Here is a 5,646-nt window from a genome sequence, read left to right as displayed (position 1 = left end):
GTCGCTGTGCCGGTTGCTGTGGGGTTTAACGACCAACGTGGCACTGAAAGCAACGGGGGTGGTGGTGCCCAGCCCGCTGCCCGGCACCGGCAGCTTAGGGGTGGATTTAACAGGGTGGTAACTGGCTAAAAATCTCTGCAGGAGGCCAAAGAAACCTATTTGATAGACCTTCTGGCTTTAAAATCGACTTAACTCCTGACTGCAGGGCCAAAAGAGCTGCTGGGAGGTTACTGGGAGGGTGAAGGGGTAGTCCTGCAGGGTACTGGAGCCCCACCAGCGCGGTGCCAGCCTTACCAGCCAGCTTGTTTCTCCAACGTTGTCTGCCTGGCACAATCGCTAAATAAAACCCTTTGCTGTCATCTGTGTGGTCGCTGCCCTCGCAGAGGAAAACACGAGCTGCTGTTCCCGGTGTAGATGTACCCTAGGATGCACGGCTGCGCAGAGCCCGGGCGGTGGTTCGTCACACGAGCATCACCCCAGCCATCTTCTCCGTGCCATCCTCACGAAGCCCTCAGCCTGCAGGGAGAAAGACACGGGCAGCAGAGAAGTCCCCCGAAACCAAAGGTATTGAGAACAAGAGTGAAATGCAAAGGGAAGGCATTGGGAAAAGGGGAATTAAGTGGTGGCACCAGATGGTACCTCAAGCCTAAGGGGTTCCTGCAGGAAAGAGCCTCCCCCCTCCTTAAAAGATTTCAGCAGTTTGTTTCTGCTTAGAAGGATGCGGGTCCCCGCAGGGGACCACAGATGACCCAGGGTGACAGCAGGGCTAGCAAACCGAAAAGGCCTTGTTTTTTGTGACCTGCAGGAGGGTAAGAGTGGAGACACCACTTATTCTGTGTAATGCAATACTGTGAGAAGATCCTTGAGACTGTTCTCGAGCCAAAACCCAAGGTAAGTGTCAGCACTGCACTGTGCCGCAGTAGTCCTGACGAGGGGCAGAGCTAATTAGCCAAGGCACAGGATCACATTAACATGGCGTCTCAGATGGCTGAGATGAATCTCCCAAAGTCTCTGGAGTCCCTGTTGACTACGGCCACTGTATACAAAGACAAAGCAAGGACGGGAGGGAAGATAGAGGTAAAATTGCTGAAGGTCAAATATCAGATCAGTGACAGGACGGAAAGCAGAACCTACAGTTCCTCATCCCTCCAGTACTTTCTCCTCTGGACTGTAACAAAACCCCAGAACAACACAGGGATTTAGCTGCTGCTGACACAGTAGTTTCTTGTGTTCCAGGGGAAAATTCTCTATTTTGGTATAGGACCATGGTGGGGTTTTTTGTGCACATGGAAAAAAAAACCCCACCCAGTTTACTAGCTTGGTACCACACACTGACACACAAGATATCACCAGATGACTTAAAGGGGACTGAACTATGTGCCCTGTCATATTAGAAAAAGGCCCCACAAGGGTACAGACCCAATCTTTTGTTTTAAGTTGATAAAGATGGCTAAATGCCATTTGCTGCTAAGTGACTTCTAATGATTAAATAACCTTTCTCCCCCTGTCGTCCCCCCCCCCAGGGCATTTAGTGATAATATAAGAAAGATTTTGCACATTGTTTAGCTTACATGGCCATCTGGCACTTTTGCATTTCAGTAGCCTTGAACATTAAGAAAACAATAGATAAAGAAAACCAGTCCTATCTTATCAGGGACCTGGAGAAATTTAACTCTGTCAGAGTACATTGGATTAACCAAGTCGTTATAGCTCTTTTATTGTTTCCATCTTAATTAACGGTCATATTCCTCAAAGCTTTGCATTGTACTCTCTAAACCAGCTGTTCCTTATTGCGTTTGTATTTGCTTTAGCTGTGAAACACTTAACTCCAGCATTCGCATCCAACTTCCATACAAGATTGGATATTAGGAAAAAGCTCTTCATCGAAAGGGTTATCAAGCATTGAAACAGACTGCCAGGGAAGTGGTAGAGCTGCCATCCTTGGAGGTATTTAAAAGATGGATAGACATGGTGCTGAGGGACATGGTTTAGTGGTCGTTTTGGCAGTGTTAGGTTGATGGTTGGACTCAATGATCTTAAAGGTCCCTTCCAACCTAGACAATTCTATGATCCTATGAGATGTTCTGCTTCTGGGCAATGGAGACACAAAAGAGACACGTGCTGAGAAAAAAATGCAGACAGGTTTTGACCCACTCCTCTCCCCGCCCCCCGAATGAAAAAATTACCAGAAGTCTTGTCTAAGCTAGGGAAAAGGATGCTCTTTTCAAATGAAAACACAATGGTCCTGGCCTGACTCAACTAGAAACCTACTTAATGCTGCTGAAACATCGTCTAATACCACCACACTAAGTGGTTTCTTCATCTGCTTTTGCTAAAGGGGATAAAAGTGCACTTCACCCGAAGTAACCCGCTCCAAAGTCCCTGGAAACAACAAAACATTTGGTCTCAACTCAGCAGTGGCTTATGGTTGAATCCAGCATTTGTTCTTGGGTTATTTCCTGCTCCCCTCTTCCCCATGGAAGAAAACCAACAAGGTTTGAGTCTGGAAAGAAATGAGATTTCCTTTAGAACGTGGCTTTGGGCCTTGGAGGACGAAACCAGTTGCAGGATGCTTTCACCTGTACTGCTAGAGCGGGTTTTTCACTGAAATCTGTAACAGCAGGGAACATTCGGTGTAAATGCACTGTAAATAACAGAGGACGTAAAGATATGCTGAGAGAAAAACTACTCGGGCTTTGTTTTCAACTGCACTTTGCATTAGAAGATTGCTAGTTTGCATTTTAGACTAGCTCCAGTGAAAGCTGGGAGCTTATAAATGTGCTATGACATGTAGCTATTAGATATCAGGCTGCCAGAGTGCAACATAAGACCCAGAGTCGGGTACCTCATCTTTCTATTTATAGCCCAAAGAGTGTTAGACACCTCCCAAGGGCGAGTGGAACCTCCCGCTTCCCCAGCAGAGGGACCTGCTGGCAGGAAACATCAAACACGGGTTGTATGAGACTTGCTTTCCACGGCCAGCGTGTAGGTATTTCCGTCAGCTCGGGATCTCGAGCCCACACATCTGGGGTTTAGGAGTCTGATGGAACAGAGCAAGGTTACCAATTTCTTTTTAACACCGTGGGCTGTTGTGTGTCCTTGGTTGTATGTTCTAACCTAGGTGGTAGAGCAAATACCCAGAACAGGAAGACGCTCTCCAAGCTCATCCTGGTGTCCAAATGTCTCTCTCTCCTACCTGCTCGGACCATACCCTCCTGCCAGGCTACAGGCTGGGACATTACGCTTTGGCAAGTGGCTGTCTCACACCCCTGTTAAAAATGTGCTGCTGTGCAAAAATGAAGTGCAAAGAACAGAGGCAGAAAACGCAGCAGGTGGTGTTAACTGTGTTTCCGTTTCCTAGTTGTTGTAAGGCAGGAATTTAGCTTCTATATTCTGCTCCTATAATTTGTTCTGTTTTTTAAACTAGCGACCACTTCAGATAAAAAGCGTAAGCAGAAGTGGGAACGACAGCCAATGAGCTGTAATGGTTTTGCTGCACAACACTTTTTTAAGAGGTTATCAATTAAATTTGGCAGGAGGACTACTCTGTGCCCTCTGCAGCATCCTGCTGGGCTCCACATACAGTGCTTTGCCTACAGAGGCTTTTCTTTGACTCCATGCAAGTGGCAAGTATGTGGCATTGTGGGCTACAGCTTTATAACCCCATTTGCCTAAACTTCCACCAAAAATAGACTCAGAAATTGTAATTATTTCAGGGCTAAATTTGGAGATAGGTTTCCTTACGTGCTCCATATTGCTTTTCGGTAAGGTGCATTTACGCAAGGGTGGGAAGAATTACCCTCACAAAGAACACTATCCCATGTGAACAAATGAAAAGTAGAAAGAGCAAGTTAGCAGATTTCCACATAATAATCTCCTCAGTACATAACATATCCAATAATGACAGTTGTGTTGTCAAGAAATAGATAAATTCAAATTGGTTTTCAAAGCTTCAGTGGCTAAAATGTAGGCACATTATCATAAAATCACCAGGACTGTATGAGAATGACACAGTTAATCTTTCAGGCATGTATAATATCTGTAAAGGATAATGAGTTTATATGTTCATATTTCTTGTTTCTCTGTATTAAAAGGTGTTACATTTATTCATCTTAACACAATAAAATTAGCAGCAATCAGGAATTTGGCTGAAAAAAAATGTTACTGTGTTTTATCTTAAAGTCACATTGCAATACTTTCAAATCATGGCATTATTCAAATCCATCAAGACCCTTGCGGTGACCTAGATACTGAGGTGGAAGGTGTCACTGCAGCGCGTTAAGGAAACCCATTCGGGCTTTAACCTAGCTAGCTCAGGTAACAGCCAGCAAAGGTGCATGGCAGAGCCTCAGCTTGCCAAGGACCCGAGTTAGGTACTCGGTTTACTTACTGATCTGCCTGAAAGCACGTATCGCTATGTTATCACTGATGATGTTATTTGAACTAATGAGATTAAAGCCCCGGCTGAAGTGCAGCCACGCTTCCTAAATTCAGTGTCAACATCCACGACTGGGAATTAGCAAATGCGCCAGTCTAGATGCTCCAAGGAGCAAACAAGTATTGTTTCAGCATGAAAGGATCCTTCAGATGCAAGCATACAGGAAGAAAAAATGATTTTTGATTGGAAGGAAGACACTCCTATACTCATTTTTTCCCTGAAGTAGTTCAGCATGGCTCACATCATTGGGCTATAACCTGGTATCATAAGGTAGAACTGCTGAATGCCCTCAAATTCCACTGATTTGGGAGGAAAATGGGAGTAGCCAAAATCAGCAAACACTGAGGCCTGCATTGGATTGCACTCTGTGGGCAGAGTCTACAAATACAAACTTCTATAGCTCTGCTGTTTAATTGGATCTTTTTCATACCATTGGGGAACCTGGCAGCAGTCGACAACCTCCACACGGATCTTTTATTATCTTATAGTAAATCAATGATTTTAGGATTAGTCCAGCTGTTTGAAGTTTGCAAATCTTTGCTGCAACCCCTGGCAGTCTGCACAGGGAACTGGGGAGTGATGTTTTTCCAACTGCTTCATCTGCAGTGATGCAAGACTGATCATTGCTGTGGGGAACCGCTCTGCACACATGGCATTTAATCCATTTTTTGCTGTCTTCATCCCCTGTTATCACATTTATATAAAAATTTACCGACTTTTTACCATTATGCCGCACGGAGGTCCTGCATTTTTAGGTTGTTTGCAAGGTATGGTCGTCCTCCGCCCTTTGCCATCATGCCTGCTGCTCAGCCGTTTCCTGGGTGGCAACACTCTTTATTCCAAAAGCCGTCTCCATTTTTGCAGTGCCACCAAGCGGCTGGGCTCCTCATTAGCATTTTTTGCCTTTTAATTTTGGAGATTTTTTTATAAACAGACGCAGAATGAACTGATTTGCAGAGGAGAATCGCATTAAACACAACCCACCTCGGCAAACCGGAAGGTCACTACGATGCAAATAAGGGAGGGAATATATGGGCAGCAAACCTCGCCATAACCCCAGGCCTGTGTAAACCCGGCTTCGGTTTCTCATCAGGCGGCACAGCGCGGTCACTGAGGTACGGACATAGGCCTGCCTGGGCGCCGGGAGGGCGGTGGGAGGCCAGCGGTCCTCTCACCCTGCTCCCGAGTTCCCGTAGGCCGTGAGGGCC

This window comes from Charadrius vociferus, unplaced genomic scaffold (assembly GCF_000708025.1).
Source record: "Charadrius vociferus isolate BGI_N301 unplaced genomic scaffold, ASM70802v2 scaffold49, whole genome shotgun sequence".
NCBI classification, from domain to species: domain Eukaryota; kingdom Metazoa; phylum Chordata; class Aves; order Charadriiformes; family Charadriidae; genus Charadrius; species Charadrius vociferus.
Note: the sequence above shows the minus strand (reverse complement) of the source record.